This window comes from Sphaerodactylus townsendi, linkage group LG02, assembly GCF_021028975.2.
Source record: "Sphaerodactylus townsendi isolate TG3544 linkage group LG02, MPM_Stown_v2.3, whole genome shotgun sequence".
Lineage (NCBI taxonomy): Eukaryota > Metazoa > Chordata > Lepidosauria > Squamata > Sphaerodactylidae > Sphaerodactylus > Sphaerodactylus townsendi.
This window is the reverse complement of record NC_059426.1, coordinates 119,552,055-119,579,905: the sequence shown is the minus strand read 5'-3', so window position 1 is coordinate 119,579,905 and position 27,851 is coordinate 119,552,055. Positions and strand designations below refer to the sequence as shown.

The 27,851-nt window shown below is 45.1% G+C and overlaps 1 protein-coding gene and 1 long non-coding RNA gene across 2 annotated transcripts in view; both read right to left on the bottom strand.

The window, feature by feature from the left end:
- GALNT16 (polypeptide N-acetylgalactosaminyltransferase 16) overlaps nt 1–27,851 on the bottom strand; it is a 188,956-nt gene that overhangs the window by 94,635 nt on the left and 66,470 nt on the right. The gene's annotated exons all lie outside the window — the stretch shown is intronic.
- Nucleotides 16,243–18,007, bottom strand: LOC125426589. The gene is made up of 3 exons (XR_007243539.1): nt 17,903–18,007; nt 16,595–16,597; nt 16,243–16,435 (listed from the first exon to the last, which is right to left on the bottom strand). It is a non-coding gene; the product is annotated as an uncharacterized LOC125426589 (long non-coding RNA).

Genomic DNA, 27,851 nt, shown 5'->3' with positions numbered 1-27,851 from the left:
GCTCTCCCCAGAGGGTCCAGAATCCAGCCCCTGGGAGCAGGATACCAACATGGGGAGAATGTCCTGGCGTGTGTGTGAATTCCAATTGGCCGAGCCGGCGAATGGCCCGGTCGGTTCCTGCCATTGCGCGATGGCGGCTTTTGCGTTGATCCTCCGGTACGCATAGTCCGGTGATGCGGAGAGAGCGCCAGCTCGGAGTGGTTTGACGACGCCGGTCCCCAGTCGCCTGGCAGAGTACCTGATGGATGAGGCATTCATGTGAAGGGTTTAGCCCAGACTCCGCTTAGGAAGCTCCGGCGCTTTGTAAGATGGGAGGCAGGCAGGAGCTTAGCAGGCCCGGACTCCCCAGGTACCGGCCCAGGCAGAAAGATGACGCTGGCGCAGCAAACTGCCCGCATGCTATTATCTGGTGCCTGCCAGGGGTGGGCCATCGCCATCGCAGGAGGCGGGTGCAGAGCAGGCAGCAGATGGTGGCCGCCGAAGCTGGCTGTGATGATCGCAAAGAGAGCGTACAGGGTTTTGGGTGTCTCGGGTGGTCGGCGAGCAGCGCCCTGAGCTTAATTGGCGTTGCTTTGACGCTTTCCCAGGTCATCCCGGGGTCTTTGACCGCCTGGGCGCTGGCGCGGCGTTGAGGTCACGGGCGGTTCCTTCAGAGAGATGTTCCATTCTGATGGGGCTTGTTTCTCCCATTTGTCCTGTCGGGCTGGGCCCGGCTATGGCGAAATCGGAATCCACAGGAGCCCGTGGAATAGACTGAAACACGCCACCCCTCCCAGGTTATAGGGCCGGTCCCACAGGCCTGCCCCTAGAGCGGTATGGAGATCAAGATCGCGCTTTTGTTTGATGGATTTTGAGTTTAAAGGTTTGTTTTGCCTGGCAGGCTGTTTTAATGTAACTTATTGCGCCCTCGCACTGTTTGACAGGGAGGCAGGAGGCGACTCTGCGGAATTACCGAGCATCATCAGGCACAAGGCGAGGTCCGAGCCTCTGAGGGGAAGTGGACAGGCGGTCTGGGACGCCAGGGTATGCATGCTTGGACCAGGCACCACAAAGCGGAATGCCTGGATGGTGCATCCGGGAATGAAGTAATCTTCAGGGCTGATTAGAGGCAGACTTCGGATATGACAAAGAAAAGGGCTTTTGTAAGGGGAGCTGGGTAATTCTACTGCGGACCTTGGTGGCTACGCAGGGGCTGGAGTATGCCAAATTTTGGTGATCAATTATCTTTGGGAGAGGTCACCGAAACCACCGCTGGCCAGCCTTGTAGCTGATGATGGTGCTATAATGCCATCACCACTGAGGCCTCTGCGACCGGCCTAGGGTGACCTTGGCGCGGCAGTCCTTTAGCTGCAGGGCCTGTCCTGGCAGGCTATGTATCAGGATCGGCCCAGATTTTCCTTAATCCAGGAGGCCAGCCAGCCACCATCTCCTGCCCCTGCCCAGGCAAGCGCAGAGAAACAAGCCTTTGCCCAGAAGTTTTAGTCTCTGAAAGTTCCCTGGCCCAAACATCCAGGATGTTCTTATATATAATTCTATGCCACTAACATGGCAGTGCAGGGCTCAGATGGGCTGGCTATTAAAGTGCTGTCTCAAGGAGAGGTTTTGAAGAAGAGCTTTGAGGTTTTAAAACTAAGATGGAGGCGCCTGAAGCAGGTCCCATCGCCTCCCAGGGAGCAGCACATGCACCAGCTGCCCTGTTTCAAGGTTGATGCTAATGGGTGTAGTTCTTCGGGCTGCATTGGCACATAATCAAAAGGAGAGACATATCTTCAATGAAAATGCACATGTCAGAAAGCAATGCACAGTCCCGAAGGCAAAATTCAGCAATACGCATAGAATATGAAAGCCGATAAAAAAGTAATATATATCGTAACTCTGATTTGAGATCTCTGTTCTGAGGGTATTTGATTTTATCTTTGCTGCCACTGGATTTAGGGCTTTGCACAGGCCTCAGAGGTTGGCTTAGGATCTCGATTTGATCCTCAAGCAGCCGCTTCTGTAGTTCAGCGGATGTGACTTGGGCAGAGATTTTGAAATGCGCCACTCTGTGGCACTGGCTACGGGAGGCATGGGTGACTTTGGAACAGAAGGTTAGCTAGCAGAGCAAGGGTAAAGCACAGGGCGAGAGGGCTGAGCAACGAGATTTAGATTAGCTGAACTTAGATTAGACTCGCGATACAGAGGCAGGGTGTTCAGGTGAATCCTGGCAGTTTCTGGCGGATGTTTGTCCATACTTGGATGGATGGTCTCTGCGCATGGAGCTCATGACCTCCTGGGATGATGAAATCCCTGTTCAGGCGGAAGCTTTTGGCAAGACCAGCCTAATGGTCTCCCGTGATGGGATCACTATACTGAGCTGGAGCAGCCGGAAGATCTCATGGGGGAGCTCCGGGAAGGGTTTGATGCGCGGATCTTGGTTCCGGCTGGGAGATGTCCGGCTGGCCTCCCAGCGGCATTGGGAGCGCCCGCCTCACTTTCCTGGGGTCTCTCTGGGAGAGACCCTCCTCCCGGCCAGGGGCCAGGCCCCCCCCGGGCCGGCAGCCTACCCCTCCGGAATGTCCTGGCTTGCCGCGAATTGAAACACTCTGCCTCGCTGTCTCTGCGGCAGCGGAGAGGTGGCGGCTAGAAGGCTGGCTTGATGGGCTAAAGAGACCTGGAGCATCCCCTGGCAGCGGAGCAGGCCAGCCTCCGGGTTCCTTCCTTTGTAGGCTCAAAATGCCAGTGCACCTTGAAGGAGGGGCGCTCCTCCTGGGCAAGGCTTTGGCGAGGTGCCCGCTTCTGGGCCTCCTCGTCAACCTGCTCGAGGGCTGGGTCTCCTGGAGCCTGTCTGCCAAACTCCAGCATAGGGTCCTTGAGGCTTCTGCCGGGTGCTAGAAAACTTGCTGGCTGTCCGGGCATTGGGACTTTCAAAACGCCTTGCAGGCTTATCTAGAGGCTGCACCGTAGGAAGGCGGGCTACAGGCAGGATAATCTGATCGCTGGGGTTGCGGGAAGGCATCGGCCGTGAAGCTGCGGCCAAGTGTAGGCCGGCCAGAGGTGGCTGTCCTGTTGAAGTACTCTGGCAAGGAACTCGCTTCTCCCAGATCACAAGCAAATTGTGCAGCTCAGGAGCATGGAAGGTGGTTCTTCCAGTCGCCCGAACCATTAGGTGGTTCCTCGCTTATAGCCTCCAGCATGCCTCTCACGTGAAGCTAGTGACTTACGGTCCCGTGACGCTTCATGGATGCCTCCAGTGAGGATGTTATGCTTAAGGGCAGACCGATAACCCGCCTGGATGACGCACCCTCTCTTGCATCTGAAATGGACGGCACACAAGAATATCGGCATCGGCTCTTCCGCTAGGGTTTTTTCTTCTGCAGATCGTGGGCTGATACGCTCTATGAGAGTTTTGAAACCCGCGCGAAGGGCGCTTGACGGAGGTGCAGTAATTTCGGAAAAAATGTATAATGGAGGAGGGGCGCTGAGCCAGCGAGAGTTTGAAATGCATGATATAAGGGGCAGAAGGAGGACAGGCGCCCAATGAAAGGTAGATAGAGAAAATTCCGGGGTTGAATTGAAGGTGAAAGATCGCGAGGGCGGCCTACAGCAAGGACATTTAGGTTCCAGGCTTGATGGGGTGGAGCATAGCATTGTCTCTCACGCCAGTAGCAGTGACACGCCAGGCTCTGGTAGCGGGTGAGGCATGCTCTTTATGTTTTCCCAGTCCTTGAGATTCAATGTCCTCCGTACCTACATGGACTTCAATCTCCTTCAACTAATTTTATGCAGAGTCCCCTTCTCTTTACGGGATTCCTGCCACATTTCGCTTAACGCTGGTCTGGCTAACGGTTGTCATTGTTAAGTCTCCCAGCTGCAAGCCCTATACTCTCACCGTGTTCCGGCTGACGAGAGTGCTGTCCAGGACGCGGTCTCTGGATGCGCGCCTGATCCAGAGGGATGGTGGCGATATCGGAACGGGTCCCTGACGCTAATCCATGATCTCAGACCGCGTCTTCCCAGGCGATGTGAGCAGGGTGGAGGTCTGAGATTCCGGCCTCTGCACCAGCTTGTGCTCACCCACGCACAAAGGCAGAAGAATCTAGATTAGATGGAGAGGGGCCATCTGGGTGGAGATCGCCAGGCAGCGGGAGCCCGAAAGGTCCGTGTTCCTAGCTTAGCTCCCCGCTGCTGCTGGTTCCCGGCACCTTTATTGTTATTCTATCGGGGCGGTAGGAGGAGGGACCGGGGAGTTCCGAGGATGCCGGGAGGCGGAGGTCGGGAGATCACTGCGGATGCGCTGCTGATTCCACCCATGCAAGTGAGAGGGAGCGTGAAGCTGCCTGAGCCTAATCCCCACTCTGGGGGGTGACTATTTCCTGCACTGAGCCAGGAGCAACCATGACCGTGACCCATAGGGATGAGGAGGGGGGGCGGCACTAGGCGCTGAGGGTCCATGGCATCCCAACGTTCTACCACGGTGCTGCTGGGTCAGCAGTGCATTACTACAAAGCATGACACCCACCCACCCCCGGGCCAAACTACACTCCAGAGCTGTATTACAGTTTGCCCTTCAGTTTCACTGACTATTGACTTCTTATTTTCCAGAAGAGATTCAGCCTTTAAAACCTTACTTTATGATGCTTTTTACTGTCAATCTCTGAATACTTCCTCATTTTCTTTTGTAGCACAGAATCCAAGGTGAAAGTTAATGCATAGATTCTATAGCAAGGAGAGACAGATTTCTGTATTCTGTAGCATACAGAAAAATCAGGCTATTTAGCTGATTATTTGCTGTACACAAGGCCAAAATCTCAGGATCAAACTAGACAGTAAACCCATGCAAATAGCTGTCTTTAAATCACTCTAGCAACTCTAGTTCCACACCATTTAGTACTTGTAGGTAATAACCATACTTGTATGCTGTAGTGATTAGAGTATTGGACAAGGATCTGGGAGATCTAAGTTTAGATCCCTACTCTGCCATGGAAGCTCGCTGAGTGACCTTGGGTCAGTCATATTCTCTCAGCCAAACTTACGTCACAGGGTTGTTGTGTGGTAAGCATGCTGTTATTCATTACAGGTTCTTTTAGACTGGTGAGGTACAACTCAAACAAGCAACTTCATTGTTATGTTTTACGCCAACTTGAACTTCCAACCAACTTGAGTGTCTTTAAATGCAGCCGCATGTAGAGAATATTGCTGTAGTCCAACTTGAGTGGCATCTGTGTTGCTAAGTCATGCCATTCAAGGAAGGACTGCAGCTAGCGAATCAACTGAAGCTGGCTGAAGAAGTATGTACTACGGAAGAAATATGTGCCAACATAAATAGTCCAAGATTTACAGATCTGTATGATGTATGTTCACGTTTCTTGGCTAGAAATGAACAGCAGCCATACCGGGGAATGAGTGGAAAGCAGAAGAGTGCAAGCGTGATCTGGCCCTCTGAGTTCAGCTCCGGCGGAATGACCTCGGCTGCTGTGGGGAGTAACAATGGAGTCGACCTAGGTCAGTATGTTACTAGGATCTAGGTCGAATCCCAGATCGCATTCCTCAAGTGCAGAATCCCACTCCAACCAAAAGATTATGTTGATGCCTTTCTTGAGGCCTTTAAGAGGATGCAAGAGGTGGCACAATGGCCTAAAGAACTGTAAGCATTCATTATAGATTTCCATGTAGAAGATGCCATAACCTGAAAAGACCCTCTTTGCTGTTCATATGGCATTTCTAAAAGGAAACACTGTCATGTGCAAACCCATTCTATTCACAGCCTTTCTGCTTTGGGGTACACCAATAGTATGATAACCATTTTCATATCACAATTGGTTTTCTTCTTGCAGAATATATTCTTTAGTTAGTATTTGCATAGCCTGTTTGGTTAGTATATGCACAGCCCTGATTAAAATTCCATTGTGAAGTTATTGCTTCGATGTGAATGCTGTTTCTGATATTTAACTTCCATCTTTCTCTTATCAGTCCAATTCTCAGTAACCCGAGAATGTTTCTTATCATCCTAGCAAAAGGTAGCTTTTTGCTTATGTGGATGCTTTTATCATGCTCTTGTACCTTACCTCTTACACAACTAGCAAGATTGAGCAGTCCATTTGAAGAAAGTGGCAAGTTCATTCAAACATCTTAAAAATTACACATTTACAGCACTGAGCTTTGCTCACAGCACAATTCCTTGGACGAAAATTGTCTTTACTCTATGCAGTGGTGAGGAGATAATGGTCACTGATACTATCAGCCCAAGCAGGAATCAGTCAGCACAAGTATGTATGATGAGCAGATAATAGGATTGCTGTGCAGAATCCTAAAAAAGTTAATAACCCATTGCAGTTGTGATGAATGAAAAGAATATTGTTTTGGCAATAGAGTGGTTAAATCTAAAGAAATGTGGACACATTTGGTGCTAAAATTGCATGATAATGCTGATGTAAGACATAGAAAGGCTTAAAATTAGTGCATTGTTCATTGTTTTGACTTTTATTTTTTATGCAATTGCAACTATTCCCAGGATAATTACTTTGCTTCTGTTTTGTCCCTATTTTGTAATTACACTGACTATATTCACTCTTTCCCACTTTTCTCAAGTTTGTGTTTGTCTTAGGCCCTTTCCCCACTCACCGTTTGCTGCGTGCTACTCTCGCCGAGTAGCACAGGGTCCAACTGCACTCCCCACTACAGGGTGCAACCGCTTGCAACAACGGCAGCCTCTGACTCTGTTGCTGCTCAGCTGGCCTTCAGCTGAGGGTTATTCTTTGAAGCTGCTCAAAGCGTGTAACTGCTTTAGATGACGCGGATTCCTATCACGCGTCAGTGGTCTCAAGGGAAACCATACTGACCGCTTATGGGGCAGCTAAATGAAGAAGCTATGCAACTCATACAAACAATCTACACAGACCCACTAGAAAAATTCAATAGATGCTTCGTTCAACCAAAGGATAAAGAGGATCCTCTCTAGCTATGGCAGGAGTCTACCAATGATTCCATGCAGCTGTGGACAAATCTACATTAGGAACCTAACTAAGCGCAGCCCAGCAGACACGTGCAGACATCAAAAAAAGAACACAAAAGGCACTGAAGACTATTTCAGCCAAAAAAATCCCAGCAATAGCAGGAATATCATATGATACAAAACCAACCTGGGACATAGAACATACTATTTGAAAAAAATAACAGAAATTCTGGACCATCTCCTGAAAACCACTACGTCCAGACTACTACAGAGGAAGCTTCATTGAAATCCATAAGCACATGGACCAATTTTATACAGAGAAAGGGAAGAAACTATATGAAAATCAGAAACAGAACTTGGCTGCTAGCACAGTGTTGAAAATACTAGAGTCAAGACAGTGCTCTAACCAGCTCTACACAAACATGGGATGACTATTGACGAAAGGAAACAAAGGCCAAGACCACTTCTATTCAGGAGGTCTCCCACCAGTGACCTTTGCTATTTCCATTGTTACTCCCCATGCTATAGACTTCATTGTTACTCAAACTTCTATTCAGATGCCCTCAACTATTGACCTGGTTGTCTTCTTTGTTACTCACAGACAATGTTTCTTCACCCACCCTGGACACTCCAACAAGTATATATACTCCACTTGCTTTCCCAACATCAGATCCTCTGAAGATGCCAGCCACAGATGCAGGCGAAACCTCAGGAGAGAATGCTGCTAGAACACGGCCATACAGCCCGGAAACCACACAGCACCCAAGTTCCCACTATTTTTGAGTTTGGTGCTTCAAAGAAAAATATTTTTGCAAACCTGCCCCAAGTGACTATGGCAGTACAAATGCATAAGTTCATTTGAGGGTGGCATTTCAGCGAAATGTGTACTTGAGCACAGAGGAATTGTACACATAATTTGGGTAGCTAGTTTTATCCCCAAAACCAGTCCCATCAATCACTTCTGTGACAATACAAATGAGCTTGTCCCTTTGCAGAGATATGCCTCCATACCAGACAGTAAAATGCATAGGTGTTCCTGCAACTTTATTGGTGCATTGAAGAAGCAATTGCAGAAGGCCCTGCTCTTTCCATCCTTGTGTGACAAGCTGCCCTTACCTATGGTCCCTCTTCTGTTGAATTATTCAAGACACTCATAAGAACATAAGAACATAAGAACATAAGAACAAGCCAGCTGGATCAGACCAGAGTCCATCTAGTCCAGCTTTCTGCTCAAGACCTTGTCCCTTTCAAGACCTTGTCCCTTTCTGAATTTGGCCAGCCTATCTTGACAACCCATTTTTTCAAATAATGTAACCAGATTGTTTTTTTCCCACAACCCAGACTTTTAAAATAAAAGCTCTCTTAAAACAAAAGTGGATGAATGATCAGCATGTATTGTGAACCTGCCATCCCACAAATCCTATCACTATATATGCAGCACAGTGGATTACTCTGTGATTGATGAGATTCTAAAAGACAGCAGCATCTTCATAACAAAAGACACAGTAAAGGGAATAAAGCATGTTCTAAAATGTAACTCTTGACAGCACCATTATAACTTTAAAAATTCAATATTTATTGTCTTGCCTTCCAGTTCCACTGCCCTGATGTGCTAGGAAAGCCAGCCACATTTCACAGAGCACAATTGTGAATTCAAAAGATGTACATGCTGAGATGCCACAGCTGAACAAAATATAGCATCAGGATAAATGTCAACAGGAGTTGGGGTGCTTTAGATAAAACAGCAGCTGGATCTGGACTTTAATGATTGGGAAATTAGCTGAGTAATTCAGGAGAAGCCACAAATGTATGACCTGTGGGTGCCCTTTTCATCCATTTTCACTTAGCAATAAGCATAGGGCTGCAGAAGATTAATAACATCACAGTAACACCCTTATGATTTGTATTCCACTTCAATGGATCAAATACTGCCTCAGAGACTCTTGTGTATACGTTTTTTCTAGCATCTCATAGCCTTCCCAAGCACAGCAATTGGTAATTGTTTTTTGCAGACAGGGGTGGATGAACAGAAATGCTTCAACATTAACTGCAGATTTTAACTTTGACAGTTGGCATAATTGCTTGAAAAGGGAAGATGCAAGCATTAGCTGATACAAAAAATATTTCACTCCATAATAATTTTGTATTCACACACACATATATGCACAAACATACACATACAGAGAGACCCACAATGACTTGTAGTGGCACCTCACTTTCTCCTGTATCTCCCCTACCTCTTTCCCTCCTTCTGTAGACACCATATCTTCAACTTCTTTCTTTCCACCCACCAACAAACCTAAATTTTATCTCCCCCACCTCCATCTTCAGGTACATTTGTTATTTATTTACTGCAATTCTGGCCAAACTGTTGTGGTTGCCTAGCAACAGTCTCTGAGGGCAACATTTTCTTAAAGCTGCAGGTGCTCCCTTTGTCATTTGGGGTGGCTTTAACTCCACATTGTTTTGTTTATTTGTTTTAGATTTCAGATTTTTCTGTAAAGCTGAGACATTTTTTCTGATTTGTTTTAAATCTGTCTTGTCTGTTCACAGTTCCAATTTCTGGATTTAAGTATCCTCAGATTTGTTCAGGTTGAGTATTAGAATATATGATAGATACCGTTGTCTACCTGAGTGGTTTATACCCTTTGATATAATTTTTAAAAAATTAAATAGAGCATATAACAACATGTAGAGAGGACATTACTTCCAGGCTGGTAGGTTATATACGCAAGATGCAGTAATGAAGAGGCCCATGCTATGAAACAAAAAAGTTAGAGTCACAGGGTGTTTGAGGGCTAGCTTGGCAGAGTTCAATGGCCACTGAAATCTCAGAGCTAAGATAGTTAAAGCACAGTGCTGGAGATATGTGCTGCCTTCTTTCTGGATTTTGTTGGGGGAGAAAATGGTCATGAGCACAGGGAGTGGCAAGGAGATCTGCTTCCTGGATGTGGATGTATACACACCATAGTAGTTGGTTTCATTCTGACCTTGTTCACTAAGAGATTTGGACCAGCTATAAGAATTATATGCAAAATTACACTGGATGGATTTATGTTATTCCAACAATGAAGGCAGGACTGCTTACGGTAGCTTATGAATGCCCCCTTTTTATATGTGTTTTGCAGCTTGATCAGAATTGTTGCATATTTTGAATTATTGTACTTTGTGGTGTGTGTATTTTGTAATTTATGCCACTGAGGAGGCCTAGTGGCCACAATGCATTTGGTTTTAAGAATATTTTAAATTATTTACTATGTATTAAAGCTTTGCCTATTTTTCATATATAACCCATTGTTAGTCTATTTCATTATTAGGAGTTTTTCCCCAACCTTTTTGGTTATCTGTCTTGGGGTTGAAGTTTTCTCTCTCTCTTTCTGTTTATGTTTAGTAACCCAGTTGCCCAAATTGGACCAGACAGAGCTGCTGTATCATGTTGAAAGGCAACCCTGCATAGAACATATTACTGTAATTTAAGATGGATGTTATCATAACATGTATCACTATGGCCAGATCACATTTGTTATAACATTATTATGCCATTGCTACCTAGAAATTCCTGGTTTCTTTTTTTTTAAGTCCAAAAAGCCCTCCGGTGGTAGGCCACAGGTGAGTGAGGCAAGGAGGGGACAGGGAAAACAGTGGAGTGGGCACTCTGTAGCCACTGCAAATGCCTCTGCATTCACAGCTGCACTAACAACTACATGGGGAATCACTGTTATGTGAAAGCGACTCTGGACTTCAAACTAGGATTGCGGTATGGAATCCTAATTTGCAGGCAGGGAAATAAACTACAGCTTGCTGTTTTACCCAGTTTTGACTGTGCAGCAAGCTATGAATTGTAAAACCAGGAAATGTTCAGTATTAGAGTAACAGGTGAGGAGAGAGCACCCAAGCACAAGGATTTCCAAGGTTCACTCCTCTAATACCATATCATTCTGTTTCAAATGGTTTCAGACTTGTGTCTAAACATATAAACCACTCAAGACTTCTGGGTTAAATAGATACAGATCATTGATTTCCCACAGAGTCAAATGCTCTGGTCATAACATTTAAATGCAGTCAGTATCTCAGTGTTCTTCTGAAGATTTAAGAGGATGGTAGATATACCTTTACTAAGCCATTTTCCAAGTTGGTGCACACTCAAGATCTCCACTCCAAAAGCTGTTCCTGATCCCTGCCATCAGACTTGATTCTTAATGAAAGGTAGATTCCTTCCCCTTTTCCAAAAGAGGGTTGAAAATGTTAAGTGGTTGTTCTAATCACTTTAATGAATATGTGACACTTGCAACTAATTAATCAGGAATGGCAGCCATAAATTTACACAAAGACATGAAACAGCTTCCACAAAGCAATAAACAGCTTCAGGAAAACAACTTTTTCACATGGCAATGGTGTTCTGTGACTGAAACTCAATGTATTACTTAAAGCGAAAAAGAAGACCCTGATTTTGACCTTTTCCGCATGCACAGCTTACTACGATTTTCCCAGTGGTCAAACCTTATGACTCGGAAACACTTTCTGTGAAATAATTTTGCACACACAGACCCCAGTCATTTCCCCCCTTGTCTCTTCAGCTGCATTTATTCCACACACTACTGCTGAAAACATGTTATTCCTAATGGTGGTGAGATATCACTCGTGATGCAGAAAAACAACCTTTTCCCCTTTTTTCTTTTGCATTGGTGCTTTAACATTGCTGCACAATTATATTTAAGCAACAATTTAAAAAATGTGTCAGCTTCCATTTCTACCAGCACCCACTCTACCACACAACATGGGAACCAAAGAAAAAAATAAAACTACAGGAGCATGTGTCGTTGCCTAAAGAAACAGAAACAAGTAGCGCGCCCCCCCCACACACACACACACCAAATTTCTGGCCAAATTAGAACTACAGTAACACAAGATTGTTACTGTGCAATCCCTTTGCCTCCTGCAAAATCAACTTCCCTTGTCAATTTCACTTGCTCCTAACTAAGCACACAGTGTATCTTTGCCTTAAGGTTACTTGGCTAACTGAAGATGAATCTGGCTGATACAATCAACCTGGTTTGTGTCTGTGCCTTAATGTTACATTGCTAATGTGATATGATAAGGACAATTTTTTAAAAAATATATCCTTTCAAAACAGAGAGGAAGGGAGAAGAAAAAATGACTGGAGGGGCACAGATAAGGGCCAGGGGCACCTTATCTGACTGCAGAGGAGCACAGATAAGGGCCAGGTGTTTGGTGGGGCAGAGAAATAAAAATGGTTTCAGCATGCTCAAGGGAAGCAGACTTGGAAATAGATGGAAAAAACATCATGCTGAAAGTGCTCAGGAAAACAATAGAGGAAAAATGAAGGCAAAACATTTCCTGAACAAAATGGAGGGGGAAATGTGGAATTAAAAGGGAAAAAATCACATTGGCAGCAACATTCACTGTAAGCAACTCATGGGAAAATGCCATATTCTGGGGCTGCAATGCAGGGAAGGGGAGAGGTTGTGGCTTCGTGGAGGAGCATCTGCTTTCCATGGAGGAGAAGAGAAGAAGAGTTTGGATTTATATCCCCCCTTTCTCTCCTGTAGGAGACTCAAAGGGGCTTACAATCACCTTGCCCTTCCCCCCTCACAACAAACACCCTGTGAGGTGGGTGGGGCTGAGAGAGCTCCGAGAAGCTGTGACTAGCCCAAGGTCACCCAGCTGGCGTGTGTGGGAGTGTACAGGCTAATCTGAATTCCCCAGATAAGCCTCCACAGCTCAAGCGGCAGAGCTGGGAATCAAACCCGGTTCCTCCACATTAGATACACGAGCTCTTAACCTCCTACGCCACTGCTGCTCCCAGGTTCAATCCCCAGCGTCCCAGTTTAAAAAGATCTGATAATAGATGACATGCAAGACTTCTACTGAGACTCTGCTGGTCAGAGTAGACAAAACTGACCTTGACTGATCTAGGCTCTGACTCAGAATAAGGCAGCTTCATGTGTTCCTATGTAATTTTTCCTCATGTGCAGTTTCCTTAGCTTAAAATGTTGGCTATAAAATGGAATGCCCATCTTTTTCCCTTCGTGGGCAGGTGTTCTTGATCAGGAAAATGGCTTTACTCAGCACAACAGCGCCGATTGTCATGGGCTGGCTGCCAGGAAAGCCAAGCAGGCAGGCTGAAACTAGCAAATGTCCAGTCTTTATTAACAGGCAAAATAGTCCCCAAAACACTAGGCAAAGCAATGGTCAGAGTCCAGTCCTAGTTAAGCAAGAAAGGTCACTGGCAGCTAACCACTGGCAGCTAACCACTGGTTTTGCAGCTAACCAAGTAGTAAAAGTGGTTAGCACTGGCAGCTAACCACTGGTTTGGCAGCTAACCAGGTAGTAAAAGTCCAAAACACAAGTCCAGAGAGCAAATCTGGGAGGTAGAGTCCAGGGGTCGCTCCGAAAGCAGACTTCCCGAAGTAGCACGCAGGTCTGAGGCAAAGCAGCAGGTTGAGGTGACATGTTGCCTTCTGCAGAGAGTTGGCTGCTGCGCTCTCCCTCTTATTTGCCATGGGACAGAGATTGCCCTAGCAAGTCTTGCCTCATGGAGCTGATCCTTCAGGCTACTTACAGATGGCGCACAGATGATCTAGCCGACCTTTGGTGCTCAGCTAGCTCCTAGTGCAGTCTTTGATGACGTTGCTCTAAGGGGGAAGGTGGACTGGAGGGACTGCTTGCTTGAGGCACTGGGGATGGGCTCTGATAGTGCACCAGATCACTGGAGAGCCACAGAGATAGTCTTGGCACTTGGGCTGTCAGCGGGGGGGGGGGGTGTGCTTCCAGGTTCAGTTGCTGCACTTGCGCTGCTCTCCACTCTTCTATTGGTGGATCTAGGTGATCTGATGCTGTCTTGCTGACAACTGACTTTTCTTGCTCATTTGAGCTGCTGTTGAGTTGTTGTCATTCTCAAAGCCAAGGAATGTTCCTTCACTACTGGTGGAGAGATACAGAGGAGGGTGCAACAGGCTGCTTTCGCTTTCAAACCCATAAAACATCCCTTGGAAAGGGGAGTGGGGACGATGACAAAGGGCTGGCCATGACACCAATACAGATTAAACCTCCCAGTGGTTGCTTTTTAGGGTCATACACCATGAGCAGGGAGGGCCCCAGACATGAAACTTCAGCAAGTCATAGCAAACTTAGCTTAAAATTGGTTTTTAAATTGTGAACCAAACCTTAATCCAAATTCAGAATTTAACACAGCATAACTTTTGGAATAAACCACTTTACATTTCTCATCCTCTTTGTCCTCTGCAGGTCCAGACAGAACTAGAAATTGAAGATGGGGACAGGAGCATGGGAAAGGAACAAGTAGCTGAGAAAAATATGCTAATTTCTGCTGGAAAAGATCTATTTTTAATTGATCCAAGATAACCATAAGTGTAAGCCAACTGGCCTGCTTCAAGTTTATTGATTAGGACTCTGAAGAGGAATACAACATTTATTTTTGCAATTATACACACTTTGAATTAGTCATGCCTCTGAGATTGTCCTCTACTGAAAGACTAAAAAATTGCATTCTTTTTACTTTAACTTCTAAGAACATCAAATTTACAAATCTTTTAAAAATCGCATGTGCTTGTAAGCTGTTAGATTTACCAGGTGCCTGCTTACGGCAAGAGACCTCCCACCAGGTTTGGCAGCTACCCACCAATGGAACAGCTGGTCAACAGCCGTAAACAGTCAGGCCAAATAAGGGAGGCAGCAATTGTCATCCATGAGCAATGACGTCACTTCTGGCATGGCCCAGAAGCACTGGCACTGCACTAGGGAAATGCTTTAGCACTTGCCAGTGCTTCCAGTTCACCTCAGAAGGGCCATCATTGTGCGCTGGCAGCAATGCCCCCTCCAGGTAAGTACTTGCCTCCTCCCATCTCCTGCTGGTTGCCATCCACTAGATGTTTTATAAATTGTAATTGTTACTGACATGACATGAATACTTGTCAGATGTAATTAAAATGAATTAAACGAATCAAAACAACTCTAGAACAACAGTGCCTTTATGGGATAAATGCTCCAGCATTCTTACACAAACTTCCATGTATAAATATGATTAACAGTGAAATCCAAAAGGAGGGGGCAAAACCACTGAGGAGGCAGTGTGACCCCTCCACCAGTGTAAGGGGCATTATGCCAGCACCAGGGCACTTAATGCTGGTGCTGAGATATGTGGCAGTGCAATGACCGAGTGCCAATGCAGCCACAGCAGCAGTATTCCTCCAGTGGTGACTCCAACACTGGTGCCAAGGAAGGCATTCCCAAAGATGGAGCCAGTGTTAGTTAGCTTCCTGAGCCCTTTCAGCCTGAAAATACCCCCATTTGCCAAGGCAGACTTATGGTGGCAAAAAGGTAAACACAGCCCATTGGTCTGCAAAGGGGGGGGGGGGTGCATTTCACAGAGGTCATGGGAGCCCTGTTAGTTTCCTGGCTGAGGTGTAGCAAGCACCTCCAACCATGAAGCAACTGCTTCCCCCTCAGGATTTACTATAAAGGGAACCTCCACATTTAGTGGCAATAAACATTTGAATCCCAGTGCCAAGAGGCAGTATCAGGAGAAGGCCTCAGACTTTACGGCCTGTTGTTAGACCTCTAGAGAAACTGGTTGGCCACTCTGTGAGACAGGATGCTGGCCTAAATGCACACCTGATCTGATCCAACAGGGGTGGTCTTAAGTTTTTATGTAAATCATGAATACATTTTTGCAAAATATTATGATTTCATTGGACAGAAATAACAATAGGAACTGAGTACATAAAACATACCCACCATGCCCCACCAAGGTTGCTTTACATAGGACCAAACAGCAAAGCACATATGTGTATCCCACCCTGAACAACAAACATGCAGTTACACATAATAATTTTGCCAAACATTCTCTTCTCTCCAAAAGGACAGCATTTGGTTTATTCAATTACCTCTGATTATCGGCTCTGCCAAAAAGGTGTTGCCATGGAGACCAAAAGTTCAGCTAGCTGTTTCAACTAATGTAACTGTTCCATTTCCCCTTACCCTTTCCCCCCATTTTCTAGAGCAGGGGTCGGCAACCTTTACCACCCAAAGAGCCATTTGGACCTGTTTTCCACGGCCCCAAAGATCTACTGAGCCAGAGAGGTGGCTCCGCATGGAACCGCCTCTAGCTCAGCCCCTCCACTCACCTTTCCTTCCAGTGCTGGAAGGCAGAGGCGTCGGGCAGGGAAACCCCTCTGCCCGTCAAAGCAGGCAGCCACCTGCTTCATGGGGAAGAGGGGGGATGGCGGCTGCTCTGGAGGGACATACCCACGCTATCCGCTGACCTCCAGGCCACACGGAGTCGCAGTATAAGGCTGAAAGAGCCGCATGCGGCTCCGGAGCCGCAGGTTGCAGACCCCTGTTCTAGAGTGACCACTGATGTGGCACAACAAGATAAAGGATTACATCAGATTGTTTGGTGAAAGGATATGTGATATCACTCTGGGTCCAGACCTAGAAACTAGATACTTAAATTTCCTACTGTGGGGCCAGGACCGCGTTTCTGGTCCTACACAGCTGAATTAGTTTAAGAAAAACTTAAAGTTAGAAAACACCCAAGAAGCAATTTTGAAACAGAAGATAAGTTTACTGGACAGCATAAGTATCTGACCAGGGTGTCCCCTTAAGGGTAAGAGGCACCCCCTTGATACAAAGGGACCAATTTTATAGACACAGAATTTAGAAAGTTACAGGAGGTAAACCCTCCCAGGTGGCTCTCGAAAGAGACACACCCAATATACAAAAGACCTCAGTCTTTATAGATACAGAATAAAGACGTCACCCCCAATCATCCCCTTACGTTTCACGTACAGTATCCATACCTCTTTCACGTGCTACAAGCATGTACCTTTAAAAATCTCATTGGATAGAGCTGTCTCCTGGTCACATGAAGACAGCCTCTTATTCTACGTATTACATTCCTTCTGTGCATGCTGTTAACTCATGCTAGGGCAGTGGTGGCGAACCTATGGCACAGGTGCCAGAGGTGGCACTCAGAGCCCTCTCTGTGGGCACTTGCGCACAGAGTTCATCATTTGGGAGGGGGGTAGAAAATCACACCCACACCCACATACACACATCTAGGCTGGCCTGGGCATGATCCTTTACCTGGGAGTAAGCTCAGTTCCTGGCAATGGGGTTTGCTTCTGAGTAAACCCTCCTAGGATCGTGATTCACCCATTTGAAGCGTTGCACGGTTGCTTCACTAAGCTTACTCCTGAGTAAGGCATGCCACGGAGCCAACCGTTTTTCTAAACTAAAACTTCAAATTGCTGTGTTGGCACTTTGTGATAAATAAGTGGGTTTGGGGTTGCAATTTGGGCACTTGGTCTCGAAAAGGTTCGCCCTCACTGTGCTAGGGCTTTCTCCGCTAGGGCTACCATATGCAAAGGGGAGCCATAAAACTAGCTTGCTGTCTTTCTTGTTTCCAAGAAAAACCTGTTTTCTCCCAGAGAGAGATATGTCCTTAGGGTATGCAGCATTCTTAGGATCATAAAACTTCCCTTCTCCCCTGGTTGAAATGTTAAAACATTTAACAGATTTTACATACACTGATTCTAAAACAATAGAATTATAGTGAAATACAAATAAATGTGAATCATTATCATTTCTGTGTTCATTTAACTATATAGAAAAACACTTTTTAATTTAACTAATCACATTCCATAGCTATCCTCTATTGCTGGTTCTAACAAAACAGAGTTATAAAATGCATATGTCTTCTGTCACGTAGTAGCCTGTAGTTACAAGATCTCAAAGATGTTATCTTTGCTTGCCTGCATCTTCACTGAGAAGCTGATAACATTCCTTTTGACCTGCTGCAAAAATGCAGGCTTCTGGTCACTTATACAGAAGCTCCATTTTGATTCTTTGCAATCTTTGGTTCTATGAATTTCCATATTTCTTGATTAAATACAAATTTATAGACATTCTGGCCCGTTCCCACACTACAAACTTCTTTTTTGCCCCTTATATTTTTTATTTTTATAATTGAAGCTTTTGGGACCTCAGTAAGGGCAATGGTTGGACTAAGGATGCCATCAGGCATTCAGTTGGCCTAATATGAGGGGCTTGTAGACTTGACGGAATCACATGGTAGGCTTGATGAAAACTAAGTAATGGGTTTATTTCAGTGGTGTGCATGGCTTGGTGGTTTCTTTGTTTTCCTTTGTTCCCAAACTGGAGTGTTTTGGGGGTTTTTTAAAAATATCCGCACATCTTTCCCAAGCCTGGCTTGATAGGTTTTTTTGGAAAATCTTCCTCCCCTCATCCCATACGCTTTCTCTGAAATGTATGATCGTATATACATCCTACTCCGTTTGATAGTTTGAACTCAGTAGGGTTTACTTCTTTTTAAAAAAACTATCCACAATGAAAGAATTCAAAGCTGACTCTTCTGTGTATGTGGCTGGCTCGGAATGCTTATAGCAGGAAGAAAATGAGAGAGATGGTTCAGTACTCCCTGAAGCAAGAATGTATCTTCAGCATATATTTTCAGTGCTTAACAGCTGCCCAAGCACTTCAGTTTAAAGCATACTTAGTTTGTAGTGTGCAAATGTTTAGGGAGATTTTGTAGGTTTCCTACTGGCAGCCATCTGAAGTTTCAAATGGTGATTAATCAAGGCAAGGTAGGAAAACTGCAATCCAGCAGAGGCCTTCACAGTGACAGCAGAGCATCTGCATGGGAGTTGCCCAGACACTTGCCTCCCCTCAGCCACTGCTGGCAGCTATCTCCTTCCCCCAGGCCAGCCAAGGATTTTGAGTTTTTTTAAAAAAACCAGCAATTGCTATAGCATTATAACAGCCTATTGCTGTAATCTACCCACTTCTCTGAATTTCCAACTTTCTAAAAAGTAAGTTTCTAGGCTTCTAGCCCTTTCTGTCACATAAGAAAGCAACTGCTAATTTTTTAAAAAGCCCAGCAAAGTTCTCAGGTGGCAGGGATTAGCTGTTAGCTATATCAACCTCCATGTTTATGGGCAGTTTACCTCTGAATGAAAAAAAAAGAGATTAGGGTTGCACCGAGCAAAACAAAGGAAGAGCAAAAAATAACGGTGCTTAAGGGGAAATGTTTATTGTCTGTACAGCTCCATGCATTTTTGTGTGAGCTTCATCAGGAGGATGTAAATGGAAAAATAAAAATTGAAATAATTGTAACCACACAGTAATTATGAATAGCTAAAATACATTAAAATAGAACATTATCTACAAAGCACATACAAAATATAATGATACAGAATATGAACAGAGTCTAACCGCACAAAGCATGTGTAATGAAAACTGTGGTTTATGTAGAACATGTGCAAAGTATAATTTCTCAAAGCATATAGAGAATATCACCAGAATTAAAAAATGTGTATTACCAAATTAGTATAGCATATATTACCTATTTGACAATTATTTGTGTCATGTATAACTAAAACCTTGCTTACGGACCTACGAAGACTGTATGCAGTGTTCTCTTTCCCTTTTAAAAGCACAATGCCAAGGAAGCTATGCTGACATGTCTTAGGTCTTTCTACAGGAGGGACTGCCAGCGTCTGAATGCCAGTTCCTAGTGGGGAGATAATTATGGTAGGAAACAGGATTCTAAGCCATCAGTTTTTCGTAAATTCTCTTTCTACTATTGTTATAAAAATCATTGTGGGGGGGGGGGGTACTGGTACTTGCATGTATGACACTAGCAAAGGACCATTCACTCTTTCCCCCACTTTCCAGATCAGAGACAATATCACCAGGCTGCCTTAAGCCCTGGCAGATGACACTTTGGCCTTTCAGCAGATGTAGGGGAGCATTTCCAATTCAGAAAATGACATGGAGGAATTAATGCCCTGTTCCTCAGCATCATATACAGCTGATTTTTGCAACTAAAATACATCATTTGGGGATCCAAACTCAGGTCTCCTGCACCATCAGTGTCTAGCAGCTCTGTGACTGCAGAGTATTTCCCCTGAGCTGATGAGCTGAACAGCCTAATAAATATCCAGATAATCAGATTTCCACAGAATTATCCCCTTGATAACTACTTGACTATTTTCTTGCCTTATTTGCTTTTACGTAGTCATTGACAAAAGCAAGGGAGGGCAAGTTTCGGTGCCAGCCTCAGACAGTGTTGAGAGATGTCACTGGTGCATTGCTCTATTTAGGAATCCTTATAGGTGCCTCCTTAGATTGTAGAGTTGACCTCAGCAATGCTGAAACCAGAGCAGAGAAGATAGAAGTATTCATTTTATGAGCTGGTCCTCATTTAATCCTCATTTTTATGTATTACCACCAACAATTTCATTGTATGTATTGTCAAAGGCTTTCATGGTTGGAATCAACCGGCTGTCGTGGGTGTTCTGGGCTGGGTGGCGGTGGTCTAGCAGTTTTTGCTCCACATGTTTTGCCAGCATCTATGGCTGGCACCTTCAGAGGCATGTCATGGAAGGATGTGTTTCTCTTCGTGGCATAGTGTGGAGTGATTGTCTGGTGGGTATATGTTTTGTCCACTTCACAAATGTGGAGGGGGGCACATTGACATGTGTCTGGATGTCTTCAAACTGCTTTAAACTGGTGCCAAGTTTCAAGCTCTATATACCAGTAATACTCAAGAACCTTATGCTTGCATAATGTTACTGGTACAAAGGTTACATGCTGGCAAGACCCTGTACTTTGGAAGTATACTATCTTCTAGACTACACTATTGAGAAAGGTTTTTGGGATAGTGGAAGCCCATATACAAGAGAGCCTGGTGGTAATGAAAAACAGTCTGGGATAAAATAGATAATGTTGTTGTTTTTTATGGAGGGAGGGGGAGAGAAGCCAGACTGTAAAAGATTTTTCTGCAGTCTTTCTGCTTTAAAGGGTCACTCATCTCTAAGCTTAGGCAGAAGGGTCTTCACTTGAGGACATTTATTTGTTTATAATATTTATGTCTTTTACTCTAAGGAGTAAAATTTTACTCTAAGGAGCTGAGGGCAGCCAATATGCAGTAACCTTATATTAATGTTCACGATGATTTTGTTAGGTAAGTTAAGCTGACAGGGTGAAGACAAACATAATGTCTTACATGCAGTAGAAGTTCTGACAAGACATTTGTTTCGTTGACTGCCCGAGGACATCCAGTGAATTTCATGGCTATATAAGGATATAAACTTGGACCTTGATCCATGTACAATGCACTGCCTGCTCTATATCACAAACCCCTCTTACTTTCAGAAACAGAAAGTGAAAATCACTTTAGTCTGCTCCAAAATTAATTAATGGTCAGGAAATGTTGGACAGTGCAGTACACTCCACGGTACATCCCTTGCTTGGCTTCCCTCAGACTGTAGAAGCAGTAACAGATTGGGGGAAGTGAAGGAATCTTATTTAAATATTACCATTTTTCTCCACTCTGGCGAGTCTAGGAGACTTACACAGAGAGAAAAAAATTGTAGACAAACCACCACTCACCAACAACAATGGAATCTACAACTCTAGCTCCTGGGGTGGTCCTTAAGTCCCGCTCACTCAAGGCTGCAAGCAGGGACTCAGGGCTTTGGTTCTTACCATGCCCCTCACACCCAGGCTAAGATAGTTGACTCCAGGAGAAAAACAGAAGTGCACCCCATATCTTATCCAGCTGGCAGCTATACTCTCCAGATTCCCATACACTGTTATCACAGGCAAACAAAAGGAAGCAAGAACAGCTCCCTTCCATTTCTCACAGCAATTCACCTTTGAATGTTGCTATGAACAGTTCTTGGTGAAGGAGGTCCTAATGGAGGTAGAACTGCCAAATTAATATTGCTGGAGGTGCCTTAGCAAGGATATAATTGGAAGGCCCGTAGGGTATGATTACACAGACCGATCCCAAAGCGTCAGTGTTTAAGCACTCTTGTCTCTTTAAGCACCACCTGGCAGCATTCCAGTACGCAGCTTGAAATGGAACTAAAGGGGGGAGGCAGTGGAGAGAATATTAGTAATACTCATGCAGCAGAGGATGGATGACGAGATGTAGGAGCTGCAGAAAAGGGGAAATGGACTTCTGAGCTAGGGACTTTGAGCCACAGCCAATTCACACAACCAAACTGGAGTGCTGGCAGATCAAGTGGATATGTTTGCAGGCTGAGAAGATATGCATTCTGCATGGGCCAAGGCTGATGACATTTCTTCAGTAAGTGACTGACTATGAAGTCTGAAAGAAGAGATAAACAGGACCAGCAAGGTATAGAGTGTTGGACTAAGATCAAGGAGGCTAAGGTTCAAATCCCAACTCTGCCATGGAAGCTTGCTGGGTAACCTTGGGTTAGGCAGTCTTTCAGCTGAACCTATCTCAAAGGTTGTTTATTGAGAGGATAACATAGAGGAGGGAATAACAATGTTAGAAGTTGCTTTGGGTCGCCACTGGAAGAAATACCACTTATTTATCTAAATAAATGATAGTTTGGTAAATGTGAGGTGAGTTATGAATCAGGAACAAGGTGAAGAACTCACATGACCTTCTTGCAGGGATATTCTTTAGTTGGTAAGAAAATGGTAAGAAAAAAGTTCTGGCCCCTGACCACCCCAGCAAGCCTCCATAGCATGAGTGGGGATTTGAACCTGGGTTTCCCAGGACCACGGGTGCACACCATTTGATCACGTGTGGGGGGGGGGTACCAAGCACCTGTTGGGCCCTTGTGCCCAACATCTCCTGTGGTGCAGTGACCTGGCCGGTGCCCAGCGGCTCCCTCCGTGCCAAGGTGCTGCTTGCTGGCCAAGCTGCCTGCTGCCGCAGCAGGCCAGCTCCTGCCCTCTCCAGGGAGGGCAGGTGCTGGCCTGCCACCACCATGCCTACCTGAGCTGCCCACTGCCGAGTCCTGCCCTCCACGACCTCTATAGGCCAGTTCCTGCCCTCCCCAGCCTTCCTGTCAGCAGGGAGGGCAGGACTTGGCAGTAGGCTCAGACGGGCGGCTCCACCGTAGAGCCCACCTGAGCCACTTGCCTGAGCTGCCCGCCACCAAGCCCTGCCCTCCGTGGCCTTCCTGCTGGCTGCAGTAAGTGGGGCATGGGGAGCTGGGCAGGGCAGGGAGGGGGGCTCAGGGAGCTGGTCATGCCCCAGAGGCCATTTTCCCCCAGTGCGCCTCTGCCCAGGACCTAGTCCAATACCTTAATCACTATACCATGCTATAAATAATAGACTACACCCAGAGGTGGGATCCAGCAGGTTCTCACAGGTTCCCGAGAGTAGGTTACTAATTATTTGTGTGTGCTGAGAGGGGGTTACTAATTGATTTTGCCACATGATTTTTGCCTTAGTTGCCCCTCCTCTCAGCAGTAGCACGCAGAACTTGAAGCAGTCTAGCAGGAGGTGCACTGGCGTGCGTGGCAGCTTGCGCCTGTGTGCATTCGTTTCCCACCCAAGGACCGGTGCAGCGGCTGTGTCCTTGCCACAGCCCCGCCCAGGAATGCCCCACCCCCAGAATGCCCCGCCCCATTGACGCTACGTCACAGTTTGAATCCCACCACCATGGGAACCTGTTACTAAAATTTTTGGATCCCACCACTGACTACACCTAAAACACACATAGATAGATCAGGATGTCAAATGGGGTCATATTTGAACAGATCACTTTCAACACATCCAAATCAAGTGTGATTAACTACAGTTGTCACAGAGTACAATGTATTTCCTAATATTGATATAGCTTGAACATTGTACAGATTTTCTATGTGCATAATATATGTGGTTGCCAGAAGATTGATGTCTATTACACTGTATATAAAAACACATTAGACTGCATAATAATATATCTTAAAAGATAGAAGAGATCCATTTGTCTTTCAAATGGCAAATTATGCAGTAGAATAAAATTTGTTCCCAAACTGGAGGTAATCTGAAGCAACTCAGGACTCCAAGAACTGTGAAAGATTATGACAAGATAAGTCATCTTAACAGTGTGAAGTGCAATTATGCTTCCTGTTCTCTGAAATTAATATGCATGAGTTTTTGTGACTGTGATCCCTCTGAATTTTTTCCATGGGGTTCATCTTTTTTTTAAAAACAACAAACAAAAATATGTCTTCTATGTTTCTTCTTTATGGGTAAGTAGTTGGTCCACAGTCTGGACATGTGCATGTTTACTCAGAAGTAAGTTCTATTGATTTCAGCAGCACTTACTCCCAAATAAATGTGTATAAGATTTCTGATTTACAACTTATAGAAATGCAAGTCCCACATTATCTTATTATTTGTTGAATTTATTTGCTGCCTTTCCAGAGACCTGTATTCAGTGGGGCTCATTCTCAAGTAAATATGGATAGGAGTGCAGCTTTGATTCTTAACCACCACCACCACCACCACCACCCCCCCATAAATCCTGGAGCAAGAACAGCTAAGAGTAAATCTTCAGAAATTAGAAATAGAATTTACAAAATGGGAAACTTTGAAAGTTATGCTTTTCTCTCTTCTTTCTTGACAACTTTCACAATATGTGCATTTCCTTTATGACATCTGGCCACTGGGAAATGAAGCAGACGCAAAAGAACACACATGGAATAACTAAGAAGCTTAGCTAGGCTTGCTGGATGCAGAACAAAACTGCAGCAGACCTTTGCCAGTATTACAGCATCATCAAAATGAAATCCCTGTGGGAAGCAGCAGAGCGCAAGACTGCAGCAGAATATCAACATTTTAGCCAAAAGTAACATTTTGGGCAGCAAATTGTTAGAGCTCTAGTATGTCCAAGAATCACATGTTCAAGTTTTCATACAAACCGTTTTGCTGATGATATAGAAGCAGGATTCTCAGTCTGCATATGAATACCTTTTGTCAACATATTTAGACTGAAAAACTGATATTCTGATTGCTATTAGTCCAGAGGCTGAGCAGGATCAGTAGCAAGTTGAATTTGGTGCAACATATTTCTAACAAAGTGCAATTGTGATAGAAAATAGGTGAAGAGAGTGGGGAGGAGTAAAACAGTAGTAGATAGAGTGGAATACATTGCTGAGGTCTAGGGAAAACTTGAGGGCTTTGAAGAAGGGATTTAATTGAGGGCTTTGAAGAAGGGCTTTAATTGAGGGCTTTAATTATTCCATTTGTAGTCCATGACTTGCCATGGAATACAAAGGAGCATGCACAGGGCTTCCAGGTGGCTTCCCTTTCCAACACTGACGAGACCTGTAGCAGGTCTTAGCTGTAGCAGGCTTGCAAAATCGTGTGCCTTCAGACCATTCTTTGGGACCACATTCATGGACTTAAAGGAACAACAGGCATTGACTGATGGAGAATAAGACAATAATTGGAATGTTTTAAATGTGGAGGCACCCAATTATTTCTGTCAAAGCAAAAGGACACCATAATTTAATAACTTTACAAACTGTACAAACTAGGGAGAGACAAGAGAATGTTATAGTTATAGAAAATCACACAGTGGGGAACGTGCACTGGATTGCTTTGCACTGCAAGCCTCGCAAATCATCTCTAGCATGGAGACCTTTGTGTTTGTGTGTGCACAGAGTCTGACTGAAGGAGTTAAAGAGAAGACCTGATTCACATGCCCAGACCTCTGTAGTACCCAGGCTTGCTATCAGCACACAGGCACTCACGCATATATGGAATTATCTGCTAGTTGGCTTGTTTATTCTCTTTGAACTCCGATCACCTACATCGCAGGCTGCCTTCCTCCCAGCAGGGCTGGAACTAAATTTTTGAAAGAGGACAAAACTACACAAGGACCGCCACCGTCACCCACCCCCCGCCCCATATATTATATAAAATTATTTTTCTTCATATGTATGTACATAATCAATGTATATGCTCAACAGCTCTTTTAAATTTTAAAATAAATTATGTTGAGTTCTAGGAACTGTTAATGAATACTTTTTCAGTCTAGCCTTTTCCGGACACTTTTGAACACAGCATACAGAATTTTGACATGAAAACACCAAACACATCTCATGATCCTTCAAAGCCTGATAAAGTGCAGCCTGAGAAAAGCTTAGTTTGTAATTATGCTACTAAAGCTAAAATAACTAAACTGAAGCTACTGTACATTAGTTACTGGAAAAGGCTCACTGAGAATGACAATAACACTAGAAAACATTGAAGATAATAGAAAAAGAAGACACACCATGAGATGGAGTAACTCTGCAACCTCAGCTTTTCTTTGCAGCCTCCTAATCGGGATGGGGGTGCGCACTGCAGAACAATTATCTCTGCTGAGCAGCTGACCCTCCCCCACCCACTACCAGAGGCATATGAGGGGGGGAGAATGGTACCTGGAGACAACAACTTCTCGGGAGCATGCCCCCAAGCCATGCCCCTGAGTCCAGGGGAGGCAAGGTCACACCCCTGAGGATCCCCCCAGCCGCCATACAGAAAAGCCAGATTTTCTGCACGGGGGGCAGGGCCATGCCGTCAAGCCACGCCCTCTGGCCTCTGTTCAGGAAAGCCGGCTTTTGAAAGCTTTTGAAAGCCAGCCTGCATGAAGGTGGAAGGGGAGGGGCTTGGCAGCAGCAGAAGCCCAGGCAGGCCCCCGGCCCCCCACCGTCGAGCCCCACCAGCCTCGCTGGCTCTTGGGGGCGGGTCTTGGTGGCATGCGGCTGAGGCGCACACCATTTGAACATGTGGGGGGGTGCCAGTCACCCCCCCACATGACCAAAAGGCATGCGCCCAGGGAGATGGGTGTCCCCTGCCTGCTAGCAGCAGCAGCAGCCTAAACAGAGAGAAGGGGCACGTGAACTGCAAAATGAGTCTTCTCTGCTAGGACTCAGAAAATCAAATACGTGTATCTAGAAACTTTGCACTGTGTATTCATTATTATTTCTGTGTTTTTGCTTGCCTTATCCCAAGGGTAGGTGACAACAGTAAATTAAATATGTCTAAAGCCAGCATGAATGGGCCTAGCTAGACTTAAAGCTCCAACTGATCTGCCCATGTACAAAGAAGAGATGGCTTTGGATTGCGCCCAACTTTCCAAAGCCTTTCTTCTATCCTGCACAGTACATATGCTAATGCTATCTCTTCCTAGCAATTCAGGTGGAGATTAGTCATTTAGTATGAGACCAGTCCTCCAGGATATGGAAGAGAATTATCTTCTGATGTGTAGAATGCATAGGACTGTGACCTGTAAACTAAATGGCCCGTGACATATTGGCGTCTGAGACAGAAAATCCAAATGGAGAACCCCAAAGGGGGCACAGGGATTATATTACACTATATAATTAAGTAGTTGCTGTCCTTTAGAAGTAACTGGCAAAGCTGCTGTATCCTAATGACTGGCCAACAAGGGTCGCAATCATGTCAGCATAACAATCAGCAACCAGAATTTGCCATACAGAGATCTTTCTGAAAAGAATAATCCTAACAACTGTTATTATGCTACAACCATATGTTATGCTGCAATTCTGAGTGTGCAAAGAGAGGCCTCCAAGAGCTGCAGAACTCCTTCCACACACTCACCAGCTTGTAACAGAACATCTTTTCCCCTCATTTCTGACGCTCTTGGTTAAAGTGGTAAGCAGTTGCATTATATTCTAACATTTTCTATGTATTTTTTACCTTTCCCCTTGGTTAGTTTATTGATCTTTCTATGACATTACCTATTTGGAACATTGAAGATTGGGATTTGCTAATGACGGTGGAACTAGTGGAAGAGCCACGTGTGTCAGAAAGGCACCTTGCTCCTGAAGAAAGATCCAATCCTAGCTGTGTTAAATAAACAAATGTCTTACTCTTTACCTCACCCAATACAATGTAACATTTGTAATGCAAAGCAGTCTCTCGCGGTTGGCACTGTGTCCTGATCCCAAGCACTAAGGGATGTGGCGTGTAGACTGTTGAATAGTCGAAAAGCCTCACACTCCATTTATCAGTGAAGATTGCAGACAAAAGCATTGCTGGCACCTTGTTTAGGAGCCAAATGGAATTCTGTTGAATGGATTGAAT